Raw genomic sequence first — 19,573 nt, 5'->3', positions numbered from 1 at the left:
TAACAACAGTTTACCTGACTAGTCTCCCATGACAACAGTTTACCTACTGGACTCCTATATAAACAGTTTACCTGACTAGACTCCTATAACAACAGTTTACTTGACTAGACCCCTATAACAACAGTTTACCTGACTACACTCCTATAACAACAGTTTACCTACTGGACTCCAATAAAAACAGTTTACCTGACTAGACTCCTATAAAAACATTTTACCTGACTAGACTCCTATAAAAACAGTTTGCCTGACTACACTCCTATAACAACCGTTTACCTGACTACACTCCTATAACAACAGTTTACCCACTAGACTCCTATAAAAACAGTTTACCTGACTAGACTCCTATATAAACAGTTTACCTGACTAGACTCCTATAAAAACAGTTTACCTGACTAGTCTCCCATACCCCCAGTTTACCTGACTACACTCCTATACCAACAGTTTACCTGACTAGACTCATATAACAACAGTTTACCTGACTAGACCCCTATAACAACAGTTTACCTGACTACACTCCTATAACAACAGTTTACCTGACTAGACTCCTATAACAACAGTTTACCTGACGAGACTCCTATAACAACAGTTTACCTGACTAGACCCCTATAACAACAGTTTACCTGACTACACTCCTATAACAACAGTTTACCTGACTAGACTCCTATAACAACAGTTTACCTGACGAGACTCCTATAACAACCGTTTACCTGACGAGACTCCCAAACCCCCAGTTTACCTGATGAGACTCCCATACCCCCAGTTTACCTGACTAGACTGCTATAACAACAGTTTACCTAACTAGACTCCTATAACAACAGTTTACCTGACTAGACTCCCATACCCCCAGTTTACCTGACTAGACTCCTATAACAACAGCTTACCTGACTAGACTCCCATTACTACAGTTTATCTCACTACACACCTATACCCTCAGTTTACCTACTAGACTCCTATAAAAACAGTTTACCTGACTAGACTCCTATAAAAACATTTTACCTGACTAGACTCCTATAAAAACAGTTTACCTGACTACACTCCTATAACAACAGTTTACCTGACTACACTCCTATCACAACAGTTTACCTGACTACACTCCTATATAAACAGTTTACCTGACTAGACTCCTATAACAACAGTTTACCTGACTATTCTCCCATGACAACAGTTTACCTGACTACACTCCTATAACAACAGTTTACCTACTGGACTCCTATAACAACAGTTTACCTGACTAGACCCCTATAACAACAGTTTACCTGACTAGACTCCTATAACAACAGTTTACCTGACTAGACTCCTATAACAACAGTTTACCTGACTAGACTCCTATAAAAAGAGTTTGAATGACTAGACTCCCATTACTACAGTTTATCTCACTACACACCTATACCCTCAGTTTACCTTCTAGTCTCCCATGACAACAGTTTACCTGACTACACTCCTATAAAAAGAGTTTACCTGACTAGACTCCCATTACTACAGTTTATCTCACTACACACCTATACCCTCAGTTTACCTTCTAGTCTCCCATGACAACAGTTTACCTGAATACACTCCTATAACAACAGTTTACCTGACTACACTCCTATAATAACAGTTTACATAACTACACTCCTATAACAGTTTACATGACTAGACTCCTGTAACAACAGTTTACATGACTAGACTCCTATAACAACAGTTTACCTGACTAGACTCCTATAACAACAGTTTACCTGACTAGACTCCTATAACAACAGTTTACCTGACTAGACTCCTATAACAACAGTTTACCTGACTAGACTCCTATAAAAAGAGTTTACCTGACTACACTCCTATAACAACAGTTTACCTGACTACACTCCTATAACAACAGTTTACCTGACTACACTCCTATAACAACAGTTTACCTGACTACTCTGCCGTAACAACAGTTTACCTGACTAGACTCCTATAACAACAGTTTACCTGACTAGACTCCTATAACAACAGTTTACCTGACTAGACTCCTATAACAACAGTTTACCTGACTAGACTCCTATAACAACAGTTTACCTGACTACACTCCTATAACAACAGTTTACTTGACTAGACCCCTATAACAACAGTTTACCTGACTACACTCCTATAACAACAGTTTACCTACTGGACTCCAATAAAAACAGTTTACCTGACTAGACTCCTATAAAAACATTTTACCTGACTAGACTCCTATAAAAACAGTTTACCTGACTACACTCCTATAACAACCGTTTACCTGACTACACTCCTATAACAACAGTTTACCTACTAGACTCCTATAAAAACAGTTTACCTTACTAGACTCCTATATAAACAGTTTACCTGACAAGACTCCTATAAAAACAGTTTATCTGACTACACTCCTATAACAACCGTTTACCTGACTACACTCCTATAACAACAGTTTACCTACTAGACTCCTATAAAAACAGTTTACCTGACTAGACTCCTATATAAACAGTTTACCTGACTAGACTCCTATAAAAACAGTTTACCTGACTAGTCTCCCATACCCCCAGTTTACCTGACTACACTCCTATACCAACAGTTTACCTGACTAGACTCATATAACAACAGTTTACTTGACTAGACCCCTATAACAACAGTTTACCTGACTACACTCCTATCACAACAGTTTACCTGACTAGACCCCTATAACAACAGTTTACCTGACTACACTCCTATAACAACAGTTTACTTACTGGACTCCTCTAAAAACAGTTTACCTAACTAGACTCCTATAAAAACATTTTACCTGACTAGACTCCTATAAAAACAGTTTACCTGACTAGACTCATATAACAACAGTTTACCTGACTAGACCCCTATAACAACAGTTTACCTGACGAGACTCCTATAACAACAGTTTACCTGACTAGACCCCTATAACAACAGTTTACCTGACTACACTCCTATAACAACAGTTTACCTGACTACACTCCTATAACAACAGTTTACCTGACGAGACTCCTATAACAACCGTTTACCTGACGAGACTCCCAAACCCCCAGTTTACCTGATGAGACTCCTATAACAACAGTTTACCTGACTAGTCTCCCATGACAACAGTTTACCTACTGGACTCCTATATAAACAGTTTACCTGACTAGACTCCTATAACAACAGTTTACTTGACTAGACCCCTATAACAACAGTTTAACTGACTACACTCCTATAACAACAGTTTACCTATTGGACTCCAATAAAAACAGTTTACCTGACTAGACTCCTATAAAAACATTTTACCTGACTAGACTCCTATAAAAACAGTTTACCTGACTAGACTCCTATAACAACCGTTTACCTGACTACACTCCTATAACAACAGTTTACCTACTAGACTCCTATAAAAACAGTTTACCTGACTAGACTCCTATACAAACAGTTTACCTGACTAGACTCCTATAAAAACAGTTTACCTGACTAGTCTCCCATACCCCCAGTTTACCTGACTACACTCCTATACCAACAGTTTACCTGACTAGACTCATATAACAACAGTCTACCTGACTAGACCCCTATAACAACAGTTTACCTGACTACACTCCTATCACAACAGTTTACCTGACTACACTCCTATAACAACAGTTTACCTGACTACACTCCTATAACAACAGTTTACCTGACTAGACTCCTATATAAACAGTTTACCTGACTAGACTCCTATAAAAACAGTTTACCTGATTAGACTCCTATAACAACAGTTTACCTGACTAGTCTCCCATGACAACAGTTTACCTACTGGACTCCTATATAAACAGTTTACCTGACTAGACACCTATAACAACAGTTTACTTGACTAGACCCCTATAACAACAGTTTACCTGACTACACTCCTATAACAACAGTTTACCTACTGGACTCCAATAAAAACAGTTTACCTGACTAGACTCCTATAAAAACATTTTACCTGACTAGACTCCTATAAAAACAGTTTACCTGACTACACTCCTATAACAACCGTTTACCTGACTACACTCCTATAACAACAGTTTACCTATTAGACTCCTATAAAAACAGTTTACCTGACTAGACTCCTATATAAACAGTTTACCTGACTAGACTCCTATAAAAACAGTTTACCTGACTACACTCCTATAACAACCGTTTACCTGACTACACTCCTATAACAACAGTTTACCCACTAGACTCCTATAAAAACAGTTTACCTGACTAGACTCCTATATAAACAGTTTACCTGACTAGACTCCTATAAAAACAGTTTACCTGACTAGTCTCCCATACCCCCAGTTTACCTGACTACACTCCTATACCAACAGTTTACCTGACTAGACTCATATAACAACAGTTTACCTGACTAGACCCCTATAACAACAGTTTACCTGACTACACTCCTATAACAACAGTTTACCTGACTAGACTCCTATAACAACAGTTTACCTGACGAGACTCCTATAACAACAGTTTACCTGACTAGACCCCTATAACAACAGTTTACCTGACTACACTCCTATAACAACAGTTTACCTGACTAGACTCCTATAACAACAGTTTACCTGACGAGACTCCTATAACAACCGTTTACCTGACGAGACTCCCAAACCCCCAGTTTACCTGATGAGACTCCCATACCCCCAGTTTACCTGACTAGACTGCTATAACAACAGTTTACCTAACTAGACTCCAATAAAAACAGTTTACCTGACTAGACTCCTATAAAAACATTTTACCTGACTAGACTCCTATTAAAACAGTTTACCTGACTACACTCCTATAACAACAGTTTACCTACTAGACTCCTATAAAAACAGTTTACCTGACTAGACTCCTATATAAACAGTTTACCTGACTAGACTCCTATAAAAACAGTTTACCTGACTACACTCCTATAACAACCGTTTACCTGACTACACTCCTATATCAACAGTTTACCCACTAGACTCCTATAAAAACAGTTTACCTGACTAGACTCCTATATAAGCAGTTTACCTGACTAGACTCCTATAAAAACAGTTTACCTGACTAGTCTCCCATACCCCCAGTTTACCTGACTACACTCCTATACCAACAGTTTACCTGACTAGACTCATATAACAACAGTTTACCTGACTAGACCCCTATAACAACAGTTTACCTGACTACACTCCTATAACAACAGTTTACCTGACTAGACTCCTATAACAACAGTTTACCTGACGAGACTCCTATAACAACAGTTTACCTGACTAGACCCCTATAACAACAGTTTACCTGACTACACTCCTATAACAACAGTTTACCTGACTAGACTCCTATAACAACAGTTTACCTGACGAGACTCCTATAACAACCGTTTACCTGACGAGACTCCCAAACCCCCAGTTTACCTGATGAGACTCCCATACCCCCAGTTTACCTGACTAGACTGCTATAACAACAGTTTACCTGACTAGACTCCCATACCCCCAGTTTACCTGACTAGACTCCTATAACAACAGCTTACCTGACTACACTCCCATTACTACAGTTTATCTCACTACACACCTATACCCTCAGTTTACCTTCTAGTCTCCCATGACAACAGATTACCTGACTACACTCCTATAACAACAGTTTACCTGACTACACTCCTATAACAACAGTTTACCTGACTACACTCCTATAACAACAGTTTACCTGACTAGACTCCCGTAACAATAGTTTACCTGACTACACTCCTATAACAACAGTTTACCTGACTACACTCCTATAACAACAGTTTACCTGACTACACTCCTATAACAACAGTTTACCTGACTACACTCCTATAACAACAGTTTACCTGACTACACTCCTATAACAACAGTTTACCTGACTAGACTCCTATAACAACAGTTTACCTGACTAGACTCCTATAACAACAGTTTACCTGACTAGACTCCTATAACAACAGTTTACCTGACTACACTCCTATAACAATAGTTTACCTGACTACACTCCTATAACAACAGTTTACCTGACTAGACTCCTATAACAACAGTTTACCTGACTAAACTGTCGTAACAACAGTTTACCTGACTAGACTCCTGGAACAACAGTTTACCTGACTAGACTCCTGGAACAACAGTTTACCTGACTAGACTCCTATAACAACAGTTTACCTGACTAGACTCCTATAACAACAGTTTACCTGAGTAGACTCCTGTAACAACAGTTTACCTGACTAGACTCCAATAACAACAGTTTACCTGACTACACTCCTATAACAACAGTTTACCTGACTACACTCCTATAACAACAGTTTACCTGACTACACTCCTATAACAACAGTTTACCTGACTACACTCCTATAACAACAGTTTACCTGACTACACTCCTATAACAACAGTTTACCTGACTAGACTCCTATAACAACAGTTTACCTGACTAGACTCCTATAACAACAGTTTACCTGACTAGACTCCTATAACAACAGTTTACCTGACTAGACTCCTATAACAACAGTTTACCTGACTACACTGCCGTAACAACAGTTTACCTGACTACACTGCCGTAACAACAGTTTACCTGACTACACTGCCGTAACAACAGTTTACCTGACTAGACTCCTATAACAGTTTACCTGACCAGACTCCTATAACAACAGTTTACCTGACTAGACTCCTATAACAACAGTTTACCTGACTAAACTGCCGTAACAACAGTTTACCTGACTAGACTCCTATAACAACAGTTTACCTGACTACACTGCCGTAACAACAGTTTACCTGACTAGACTCCTGGAACAACAGTTTACCTGACTAGACTCCTATAACAACAGTTTACCTGACTAGACTCCTATAACAACAGTTTACCTGACTAGACTCCCATAACAACAGTTTACCTGACTAGACTCCTATAACAACTGTTTACCTGACTAGACTCCCATTACTACAGTTTATCTCACTACACACCTATACCCTCAGTTTACCTTCTAGTCTCCCATGACAACAGTTTACCTGACTACACTCCTATAACAACAGTTTACCTGACTACACTCCTATAACAACAGTTTACCTGACTACACTCCTATAACAACAGTTTACCTGACTACACTCCTATAACAATAGTTTACCTGACTACACTCCTATAACAACAGTTTACCTGACTACACTCCTATAACAACAGTTTACCTGACTAGACTCCTATAACAACAGTTTACCTGACTACACTCCTATAACAACAGTTTACCTGACTACACTCCTATAACAACAGTTTACCTGACTACACTCCTATAACAACAGTTTACCTGACTACACTCCTATAACAACAGTTTACCTGACTAAGGGGATGTTTAGTCTAGGTGTGGGTTTTCCTTGTGCCAAGTGTTATAATCAGGAAGGACAAATCATTGAAGTGTTTTCTCCTGCATTTTAGTTTTTGGTCCAGTACACAAGTAGCGTTCACAAGTAGCGTTCACAAGTAGCGTTCACAAGTAGCGTTCACAAGTAACGTTCAGAAGTAACACAGTAATTGTTTATGACACATCAACATTAATAACAAAAGTTGGTGGAACCGTTTACATTTTGGGGTGAACCTTGTGGACGTTGCAGATGTGAGCTGAGTTCTTCTGGTATTTACAGAGTTCCCAACTTGTAATTACGTTTACTTTCACATCCTTTAAAAAAAAATACAAATGAACAGTAACATGATATGATATAGACTAATTAAAGTTACATTGACAAATAAAAATGCAAATGAAACCCCTAAAAAGTATATTTTCTGGTGTGGGTCTTTTTGATTGAGATGACAGCCTTTGTGTTGAATGAGTGTTTCTATGGCCAAAGATTGAAAATAACACTGCATTTGGAAAATAAATGATCTCCTGTTGAAGAATTGTTAAAAATGGAATAAAGTAAATATAATTACTGACCCCGGTATACCATTGAGGCAGCAATTATAACCTTTTTTTTCACTCCGCTATTGAGTGTTTTTTGTTGAAGGGGGGAAGCTATTAAAAATCTATTACGGCATATCTTTTCACCCAGGGTCACATTGTGCTCATTGCTAAGCAGACTGGTAAAGATGACAAGTAACTCTACATATTTCTGCCTTTCTGTCTCCTACAACAAAGCACTGTATGTGGGCGATTCCACCCCAGCAGCAGCAGAACATATTTTTACTATCTCGGATTGTTCTAGCAATTCTTACATAGAAACTTCGTTGGGAGGAAGGATGTCTGACGTGTTTTTTTTTTTACATTTGTGCCACGTTTGAGAAAATCCTGATGAATGTGGCCGTTGTAAACCCTTTTTAAACCTTTACAATCCCCCTGTAAGACCTTATGATCCATGAACCATACATGTTATACTCCTTATAGTCTGCTTTAACATATGGAGTATATCCTGATTCTTATGCACATTTTCACATTAATTTATTCAACATAAAATAATATAAATATTTCGGCAAAATCAAAAAGGGCACTTTTGAGATTTACATTTTAAATAAATGAATGTGGCCATTTTTATTTCAGAATGGGGACATTTAGAGCACACTATATGGAGTATAAAGCCACCAACATGTACGGTTCATAGATCCTAAGGTCTTACAGGAAGCATGTATCGGTCTATACAATGGCCACTTTCATCATGATTTTCTTATTAAATACAAAATGTAAAAAAAACATATCAAACATCCTCCTAATGAAGTTCCTATGTGAGAATTACCACAACATAACAAAAATATTTTCCACTCCCGCTAACGTGGAATCGCCCCTGTCTGATGTGCCAATCGGTGTAGTCATGGTAACATGTGACCTTTTTGGCAAGTGCCGCCAACCTTCAGTCCTCTGCATTGGACCGGGTTTAGGCAAAAGAGTGACAACAATAAAACAAATAAAGATATGTTATTGACTTCACCAAGGTTACGAAGGGAATTAGACATGTCAACACGTTTTACTTCAGAGTTTGAGCTCAAATGGAGAGAGAAGTGAGGCTTTGTATACCCATTTAAAATGCCTCATGGACGTATGTACCCTATAGGTCTATGCCTTCATGTTGATGAAGTAACAGTACACTCAAATGTGTTATGTAGACTATAGAAACCTATCTGTTGAATAGAGGCTATACTTGTGTTTGGAACATCTCTCCTGTTTTTTTGTCTTGTTGATTTACTTTTCAAGTCCCCCCACCAGCTTCCCCCTCCTCCGCGTGATGTTCCCATCGCCCCTTCATAGTTACTGTTCACATCACGGACATTAAGAGTAATGACTTGTAATGGGCTTCTTCACGAGGTACACTGAAAAGCTAAATGAACTATCCATTTTTATTATTTATTATTCAGTACTTAAAGTTTCGCCTCATTAAAAAGCAGGCCCCCCTGGGCGGAGAATATTTGTCAAAATCTACTCTTCATCTGGGGATGTCTTTTACCCCCCATCAGCTTACAATGATGGCGCTGTAGCCACAGGCTGAATTCCCTCTGTTTCAGCGCCTTTATTACTCCTTCGTCTTGGATGCTTTGTTGTCATTGGGTATCATTGGGTATCCCAGGGTTTGCTGGTGCTAGTGTGAAGCTGATTGAACGGGCAGAGTGGCCTAGACAGCTGTAGTGGTGTGGAGCTGTAGTGAGAGGGACGACGGGAAACATATTGACCTTGCCTTGATTGATATACAAGTCCCTCACCCTCAGGGGATACTTTTTTTACTATTTTCCCCCACAAATCAAATCAAACCAAATTAAGTTGTATTGGTCAAATGCGCCGAATACAACAGGTGTAGACTTTTTACAATGAAATACTTATTTATGAGACCATTCTCAACAGTGTAGAGTTAAAAAGGAGGACAAATAAAGGAAGCAGAATTAAAACAATAATGAGGCTATATATAAGGAGTACCAGTACTGAGTCAATGTGGAGGGATACCAGGTAGTTGAGGTAATAATGAGGCTATAAGGAGAACCAGTACTGAGTCAATGTGGAGGGATACCAGGTAGTTGAGGTAATAATGAGGCTATAAGGAGAACCAGTACTGAGTCAATGTGGAGGGATACCAGGTAGTTGAGGTAATAATGAGGCTATAAGGAGAACCAGTACTGAGTCAATGTGGAGGGATACCAGGTAGTTGAGGTAATAATGAGGCTATAAGGAGAACCAGTACTGAGTCAATGTGGAGGGATACCAGGTAGTTGAGGTAATAATGAGGCTAAAAGGAGAACCAGTACTGAGTCAATGTGGAGGGATACCAGGTAGTTGAGGTAATAATGAGGCTATAAGGAGAACCAGTACTGAGTCAATGTGGAGGGATACCAGGTAGTTGAGGTAATAATGAGGCTATAAGGAGAACCAGTACTGAGTCAATGTGGAGGGATACCAGGTAGTTGAGGTAATAATGAGGCTATAAGGAGAACCAGTACTGAGTCAATGTGGAGGGATACCAGGTAGTTGAGGTAATAATGAGGCTATAAGGAGAACCAGTACTGAGTCAATGTGGAGGGATACCAGGTAGTTGAGGTAATAATGAGGCTATATATAAGGAGTACCAGTACTGAGTCAATGTGGAGGGATACCAGGTAGTTGAGGTAATAATGAGGCTATAAGGAGAACCAGTACTGAGTCAATGTGGAGGGATACCAGGTAGTTGAGGTAATAATGAGGCTATATATAAGGAGTACCAGTACTGAGTCAATATGGAGGGATACCAGGTAGTTGAGGTAATAATGAGGCTATAAGGAGAACCAGTACTGAGTCAATGTGGAGGGATACCAGGTAGTTGAGGTAATAATGAGGCTATATATAAGGAGTACCAGTACTGAGTCAATGTGGAGGGATACCAGGTAGTTGAGGTAATAATGAGGCTATAAGGAGAACCAGTACTGAGTCAATGTGGAGGGATACCAGGTAGTTGAGGTAATAATGAGGCTATATATAAGGAGTACCAGTACTGAGTCAATGTGGAGGGATACCAGGTAGTTGAGGTAATAATGAGGCTATAAGGAGAACCAGTACTGAGTCAATGTGGAGGGATACCAGGTAGTTGAGGTAATAATGAGGCTATAAGGAGAACCAGTACTGAGTCAATGTGGAGGGATACCAGGTAGTTGAGGTAATAATGAGGCTATATATAAGGAGTACCAGTACTGAGTCAATGTGGAGGGATACCAGGTAGTTGAGGTAATAATGAGGCTATAAGGAGAACCAGTACTGAGTCAATGTGGAGGGATACCAGGTAGTTGAGGTAATAATGAGGCTATAAGGAGAACCAGTACTGAGTCAATGTGGAGGGATACCAGGTAGTTGAGGTAATAATGAGGCTATAAGGAGAACCAGTACTGAGTCAATGTGGAGGGATACCAGGTAGTTGAGGTAATAATGAGGCTATAAGGAGAACCAGTACTGAGTCAATGTGGAGGGATACCAGGTAGTTGAGGTAATAATGAGGCTATAAGGAGAACCAGTACTGAGTCAATGTGGAGGGATACCAGGTAGTTGAGGTAATAATGAGGCTATATATAAGGAGTACCAGTACTGAGTCAATATGGAGGGATACCAGGTAGTTGAGGTAATAATGAGGCTATAAGGAGAACCAGTACTGAGTCAATGTGGAGGGATACCAGGTAGTTGAGGTAATAATGAGGCTATATATAAGGAGTACCAGTACTGAGTCAATGTGGAGGGATACCAGGTAGTTGAGGTAATAATGAGGCTATAAGGAGAACCAGTACTGAGTCAATGTGGAGGGATACCAGGTAGTTGAGGTAATAATGAGGCTATATATAAGGAGTACCAGTACTGAGTCAATGTGGAGGGATACCAGGTAGTTGAGGTAATAATGAGGCTATAAGGAGAACCAGTACTGAGTCAATGTGGAGGGATACCAGGTAGTAGAGGTAATAATGAGGCTATAAGGAGAACCAGTACTGAGTCAATGTGGAGGGATACCAGGTAGTTGAGGTAATAATGAGGCTATATATAAGGAGTACCAGTACTGAGTCAATGTGGAGGGATACCAGGTAGTTGAGGTAATAATGAGGCTATAAGGAGAACCAGTACTGAGTCAATGTGGAGGGATACCAGGTAGTTTAGGTAATAATGAGGCTATAAGGAGAACCAGTACTGAGTCAATGTGGAGGGATACCAGGTAGTTTAGGTAATAATGAGGCTATAAGGAGAACCAGTACTGAGTCAATGTGGAGGGATACCAGGTAGTTGAGGTAATAATGAGGCTATAAGGAGAACCAGTACTGAGTTAATGTGCAGGGGTACCAGGTAGTTGAGGTAATAATGAGGCTATAAGGAGAACCAGTACTGAGTCAATGTGGAGGGATACCAGGTAGTTGAGGTAATAATGAGGCTATAAGGAGAACCAGTACTGAGTCAATGTGGAGGGATACCAGGTAGTTGAGGTAATACAGTATCTACATGTGGGTAATAATAAACAGAGTAGCAGCAGCCTACCTGAAAGTAAGTGTGTGTGTGTGTGTGTGTGTGTGTGTGTGTGTGTGTGTGTGTGTGTGTGTGTGTGTGTGTGTGTGTGTGGTGTCAGTGTAGTATGTGTTGGTAGAGTCTGTTGAGTGTGCATAGAGCCGGTGCAAGGTAGTTTGTGTTGGTAGAGTCTGTTGAGTGTGCATAGAGCCGGTGCAAGGTAGTTTGTGTTGGTAGAGTCTGTTGAGTGTGCATAGAGCCGGTGCAAGGTAGTTTGTGTTGGTAGAGTCTGTTGAGTGTGCATAGAGCCGGTGCAAGGTAGTTTGTGTTTGAGGAGGAAGTTGAGCAGAAATATTGGTGTGGCAGGATGAGCTATTTGTGTGGACCGTTTGGGCACTTAAACCTCGCCAAGTGTACACATGGTTTAAGATGGACGCTAGCAGAGGTGGGAATGGAGTTTTATTGGAGACGTTTGACCCTGACTGATTCAGCCATTATGGATCATGTGAATTCACCATCAGTCTGGCAGTTGACTTTGAGCGCTACAATGACACTAGCAGACAGACTAAAGATGAGGCTCATCACTGAGGGAAGTGAATGAGATATATGAAGAAATCAAGTGGTTTTACTTCTTTTGTCAAGTTATGTGATACATTTACTCTTGAGATGATCTAAATCTTTGTGAAATGCGATGAATTGGTGTTTTCGCCCTTAACACAAGTGGCTTTCAATAGTTCTCTATCATAGTGGCTGTTCATCAATGAAAGAGCTAATTTCATCTCAGCAGGAACATAATCAGACAGATTAGCTCTATCGCCTGGTTGGTGTGTGTTATTGGCTGAATCCCACCTTACCTGCTCCACTTCTATGTTTCACATCTCCAAACTCACTCAAATATTTGCTTTCATACGACACAACATTCCCCACCGCCACCGACACAAAAACACATTGCTTCGTCCACATATTTTAGATGCTGCACAACAAATCTCCAATCTCTCGGTAAAGGAATTCGGGCCCCCTATAATGGCTTTCTGCTCCTCTCGGGACGAGCGTGTCTGGCGAAAAGCTGCTGATTGCCAGGAAAAATTGTAATACAGGTATATAATATATGCGAGGCAAGCTTCCCGGGCGTCTTATGCAAGGGTTATGCATTTCAGCAATCCATTTGTATTCATATTCAAGCATATGGGCTTCTTTGGTTGGCTGCTGTGGCCGTTTGGCCTCCGTAGAGACCCAGGTGCATTCTGCCTGGCTGTCGTTAATTCCAGATGACTGGATAGCCATTGTGCAAAATGAATATGAATTAACAGAGGCCAATGTATTAGGTGTGTAAGGGGGGGAAATTCATTAGGTACCTATCCTCAACACTGTTTCAGAGTAGGAGTGATGAACTACCATTTAATCCATTTCATCTCATATAATTGTCATTTAAAAGGCCAAACAAATCATCTAAAACACTTTAACAGGGCTGTGACGGTCATGGAACTCTAGATGGCTGTAATTGGTCTCATAGCAAAAAAGACACATTTTCTCCTTTCCTCAGCTCCTGTGTGCTGCCATAGATATATCATTAATAGAACAGGCATCAAGTCAATGATGGCATAATGTGGGCCAGCTGGCCATTTTGAGGAGCAAAGCAGGAAGTCTGTCCATCAATATGTGCTGTGATTTGTTGATTCAACTTAACTGAAATAATACCTTCTATTGTATGAGCCACATCAGTTAACATCATTTAAATTAACATTCTACATTACCATGGCAATTATTGCGTCATAATACCAGCCACCGCCAGTGTACTCATGAGTTTACCAGTCAAATTGCCAGAGAGGTTCCAAGCCTGTTCTATTTATTATATTTCTGTGTGCTGCTGCAGGGAGAGGATTGTTGTCTAGGCAACCCAAGACTTGTTCGCTACAAAATCAAGGAGCAACAAAGTTCCATCACATTGTTAAAAGTCCATGTTACCACAGGAACGGACTCAACCGCACCAAAGCCTGGCCGTCCCGTCTTCAGTCAGCTGTTCTTCAAATGGTTATGACGGTCTTCACCCATAACCGTCGGTTACACAATTATACGGTAATTGTGCCAGCCCTACCCTTGAATTTGATATGCACCTATCAATTAATTAGCATTATGTCACCATCTTCTGTGTATGACTCTCTAAGGACTTTTATTTTGAAAGCCAGACAAAAAATAAATAAAAAACACATCCTTTGGTATGCGAGTCCTGTGAGACAAGCCAGTCTTCCAGGCAACTCTAATCATTGCTCGGCACCTTGAATGGCTTGGAGCCGCCGTTGTGAAAGTTAAAGACTGACCCGTGTCAGCATGTCTACCACGTGACCTCATTCCCCTCCTCCTCCTATCATATGCCCCCGGAGGTAGCAGCCCTAATTGCATCCCGCGCTCTCTTGTTCCCCCTCCTCGTCTGCTAATGATGATGAGCTTCCTGCAGCCTGGGCCTGCGCTCTCTCCCCTCTCCTCTCTCTCTCCTCTCTCTCTCCTCTCTCTCTTCTCTCTCCCCTCTCCTCTCTCTCTCCTCTCTCTCTTCTCTCTCCCCTCTCTCTCTCCTCTCTCTCTTCTCTCTCCCCTCTCTCTCTCCTCTCTCTCTTCTCTCTCCCCTCTCCTCTCTCTCTCCTCTCTCTCTTCTCTCTCCCTCTCTCCTCTCTCTCTCCTCTCTCTCTTCTCTCTCCCCCTCTCCTCTCTCTCTCCTCTCTCTCTTTCTCTCTCCTCTCCTCCCCTCCCTCTCTCTTCTCTCGCCCCTCTCCTCTCTCTCTCCTCTCTCTCTTCTCTCTCCCCTCTCTCCTCTCTCTCTCCTCTCTCTCTTCTCTCTCCCCTCTCTCCTCTCTCTCTCCTCTCTATCTTCTCTCTCCCCTCTCTTCTCTCTCTCCTCTCTCTCTTCTCTCTCCCCTCTCTTCTCTCTCTCTCTCTCTCTTCTCTCTCCCCTGTCCCCCTAGGCTGAGCGATGGTATTTGTGATCCGACGCTGTTTAGTTATTGGCCAACAAAGGGGAATGTCTTTTAATACACCTTTTAAAAGATTAGGTGGTAATTGTTGCGGTCTTAATCAATAGGGTAGCGGAGTGGAAAATTAAAGGTGTGTGTGAAAGTGTGTGTGAGAGAGAGAGAGAGCATGTTGCTGTGTTAGTCCTATTGTTCCTGTTCAGCCTAGTGACAACACCGGAGGGCAAGTGGAGGGATGGGACCTGAGGAGAGGCTGACAGTGATAAATAGGCCTTTTAATAACAGCTGTGCCTCTTGGGGAGCCGTTCAGATGCATTCTGATTCCAAGCTGGCCCTGCCCATCTACATTTAAATATCTACAGTGATATGCACATCTATACTAGATAGGAAATGTATAAACATCAGAGTTTGTTAGGTTTTTATGCACTGACTGACGCATGGAAAAACTGAGCCTTAATCTGTCACACACATTTCTAGCCACCCCCTGCAAGTATCCATCTGCGTCTGTGCTTATGGGCCTGATTGTCAGGGACAAGGCCTTATGGGCCTGATTGTCAGGGACAAGGCCTTATGGGCCTGATTGTCAGGGACAAGGCCTTATGGGCCTGATTGTCAGGGACAAGGCCTCAAACCTCCAAAGAAGGGGGTGGGGTTAAACACACACTCACATTTTTTAACAGATGGTTTAGTTAACTGAAACATGAATTGCAATGTTGCTTTGGCAGGAGTCTCCAAGGCTCGTGTGTGTGTGTGTGTGTGTGTGTGTGTGTGTGTGTGTGTGAGAGAGAGAGATCCCAACAGGGTCTAACTGACTGTACGGTGAGCTGATGACCTGGAGAGGAGAAGGTTGATGCTACAGCCGTTCCTGAACTAGCCCACAGGGCACTAGACTGTACCTGCAGCAGCTGTCAACACAGCATGTGTTTGTTGTAGACTATGCTCTACTCACCACCCTGGTGTTGATAAAACATTTGGTTAAAAAGGATTTACGTTCTCTATCCTCCTCTTCCTCACTGATGATTATTGGGTGTCTCTTCCTCTCTCTCCTCAGTACTGCAATAATGTGAAGGAGCAGCGGATGAATGGCCTACTGCCTGAGCCTCTCCAGATATTTCCTCGAGGTATGTTGTGTGTGTGTTCTGAGCACTGCAAACTTAGTTTTCTAAGCTCTGTGACGAGATCACAGTTCATTGATGGGGAGGGATGTTGGCTGTGTAGAGAGACTGGGTGCTGGGGAGAGAGAGAGAGAGACTGGGTGCTGGGGAGAGAGAGAGACTGGGTGCTGGGGAGAGAGAGAGAGAGACTGGGTGTTGGGGAGAGAGAGAGACTGGGTGCTGGGGAGAGAGAGAGAGAGACTGGGTGTTGGGGAGAGAGAGAGACTGGGTGCTGGGGAGAGAGAGAGAGACTGGGTGCTGGGGAGAGAGAGAGACTGGGTGCTGGGGCGAGAGAGAGAGACTGGGTGCTGGGGTGAGAGAGAGACTGGGTGCTGGGTGAGAGAGAGACTGGGTGCTGGGGTGAGAGAGAGAGACTGGGTGCTGGGGAGAGAGAGAGAGACTGGGTGCTGGGGAGAGAGAGAGACTGGGTGCTGGGGAGAGAGAGAGAGAGACTGGGTGCTGGGAGAGAGAGAGACTGGGTGCTGGGGAGAGAGAGAGAGAGACTGGGTGTTGGGGAGAGAGAGAGACTGGGTGCTGGGGAGAGAGAGAGAGACTGGGTGCTGGGGAGAGAGAGAGAGACTGGGTGCTGGGGAGAGAGAGAGACTGGGTGCTGGGGAGAGAGAGAGACTGGGTGCTGGGGCGAGAGAGAGACTGGGTGCTGGGGCGAGAGAGAGAGACTGGGTGCTGGGGTGAGAGAGAGACTGGGTGCTGGGGTGAGAGAGAGAGACTGGGTGCTGGGGTGAGAGAGAGAGAGACTGGGTGCTGGGGTGAGAGAGAGAGAGACTGGGTGCTGGGGTGAGAGAGAGAGAGACTGGGTGCTGGGGTGAGAGAGAGAGAGACTGGGTGCTGGGGCGAGAGAGAGACTGGGTGCTGGGGCGAGAGAGAGACTGGGTGCTGGGGAGAGAGAGAGACTGGGTGCTGGGGTGAGAGAGAGACTGGGTGCTGGGGAGAGAGAGAGACTGGGTGCTGGGGTGAGAGAGAGAGACTGGGGCGAGAGAGAGACTGGGTGCTGGGGAGAGAGAGAGACTGGGTGCTGGGGTGAGAGAGAGAGACTGGGGCGAGAGAGAGACTGGGTGCTGGGGTGAGAGAGAGACTGGGTGCTGGGGAGAGAGAGACTGGGTGCTGGGGTGAGAGAGAGAGACTGGGGCGAGAGAGAGACTGGGTGCTGGGGTGAGAGAGAGAGACTGGGGCGAGAGAGAGACTGGGTGCTGGGGTGAGAGAGACTGGGTGCTGGGGTGAGAGAGAGAGACTGGGGCGAGAGAGAGACTGGGTGCTGGGGTGAGAGAGAGAGACTGGGTGCTGGGGCGAGAGAGAGAGAGACTGGGTGCTGGGGTGAGAGAGAGAGAGACTGGGTGCTGGGGTGAGAGAGAGAGAGACTGGGTGCTGGGGTGAGAGAGAGAGAGACTGGGTGCTGGGGTGAGAGAGAGAGAGACTGGGTGCTGAGGTGAGAGAGAGACTGGGTGCTGGGGTGAGAGAGAGACTGGGTGCTGGGGTGAGAGAGAGACTGGGTGCTGGGGTGAGAGAGAGAGAGACTGGGTGCTGGGGTTAGAGAGAGAGAGACTGGGTGCTGGGGTGAGAGAGAGAGAGACTGGGTGCTGGGGTGAGAGAGAGAGAGACTGGGTGCTGGGGTGAGAGAGAGAGAGACTGGGTGCTGGGGTGAGAGAGAGAGAGAGACTGGGTGCTGGGGTGAGAGAGAGAGAGACTGGGTGCTGGGGTGAGAGAGAGAGAGACTGGGTGCTGGGGTGAGAGAGAGAGAGACTGGGTGCTGGGGTGAGAGAGAGAGAGACTGGGTGCTGGGGTGAGAGAGAGAGAGAGAGACTGGGTGCTGGGGCGAGAGAGAGAGGGGGTGGGGGTGAGAGAGAGACGGGGGCTGGGGTGAGAGAGAGACTGGGTGCTGGGGTGAGAGAGAGAGACTGGGTGCTGGGGTGAGAGAGAGAGACTGGGTGCTGGGGCGAGAGAGAGAGACTGGGTGCTGGGGTGAGAGAGAGACTGGGTGCTGGGGTGAGAGAGAGACTGGGTGCTGGGGCGAGAGAGAGAGAGACTGGGTGCTGGGGTGAGAGAGGGAGACTGGGGAGAGAGTGGCTGGGTGCTGGGGTGAGAGAGAGAGAGACTGGGTGCTGGGGCGAGAGAGAGAGAGACTGGGTGCTGGGGTGAGAGAGGGAGACTGGGGAGAGAGTGGCTGGGTGCTGGGTAGAGGACTAGAGAACTGTGGGTGCCCATGAGTGGAAAGAATCAACACAGCCACTGCAAAACAATCAATCAAAATTGACAGAGCCTTTAACATAGACTTTAATGGTATTGTGTTGAGGAAAACGTGCAGTGGCTTCGTCTCTAAAACTCACTAAAGCTCTAATTCATTTGATGTTCCATTTGTGATTTTCTACGTTTTCTAAATGTTTTCACAACTAAGAAAGAAAGAGTTGTTCATGTGTGTTCTGTTTCACCAATGAAATGCTGAGTTTTTCCTTGCTTGTCACTGTGGTCTTGTTCACAGTTGATAAGAGTTAGGATATTACACAATGTGCTATTGTCCTCAAACTCAGCTGTGACCTCAACGCCAGTTCCACTGCATGTTTTGATTGTTCCCCTGTAATCAGGGACTGATTTAGACCTGGTTCACTAGGTGGGTGTGTAGTTAATTAGCAGGTAGAACAGAAAGCCAGCAGTCTCCAGACCTCGTAGGGTCACAGTTGAATACCTCTGCTCTATTGAATACTTGGAGTATGTTTATGTACGGTGTATAAATAGAACCTGTTTGTCTTGGAAAAGACTGTTTGAACATACTTCCCCACAGCCCATGTATTCATACAGTACAAGTGTTGCTTCACTTCACCATCTAGCCGCATATGTGTAACTGAAACGGAGCATAACTACAAATGTCCTGCTACTAGTCCTCCACACCTCCAGCCAAGCAGCAAACCCATTTATAAACAGAGCCTGAAAAAACCCCATGTTTCCTATTCCCCTCTCTCTCCCGGTCTCCAGAGCCACATCTCAATCATTTTTCTGCACAGCTAATTTCAGATTCACCCTCATTTCGCCTTTTTAAACGATTCCTTTTCAGCACCATTTGTAAATGGCCCTGTGATGTGTTCTAAAATTTAGTCAATTACTGTTTCAGCCGGCAAGACTCCAGG

The sequence above is a fragment of the Salmo trutta genome, unplaced genomic scaffold (assembly GCF_901001165.1).
Source record: "Salmo trutta unplaced genomic scaffold, fSalTru1.1, whole genome shotgun sequence".
Taxonomy (NCBI): domain Eukaryota; kingdom Metazoa; phylum Chordata; class Actinopteri; order Salmoniformes; family Salmonidae; genus Salmo; species Salmo trutta.
Note: the sequence above shows the minus strand (reverse complement) of the source record.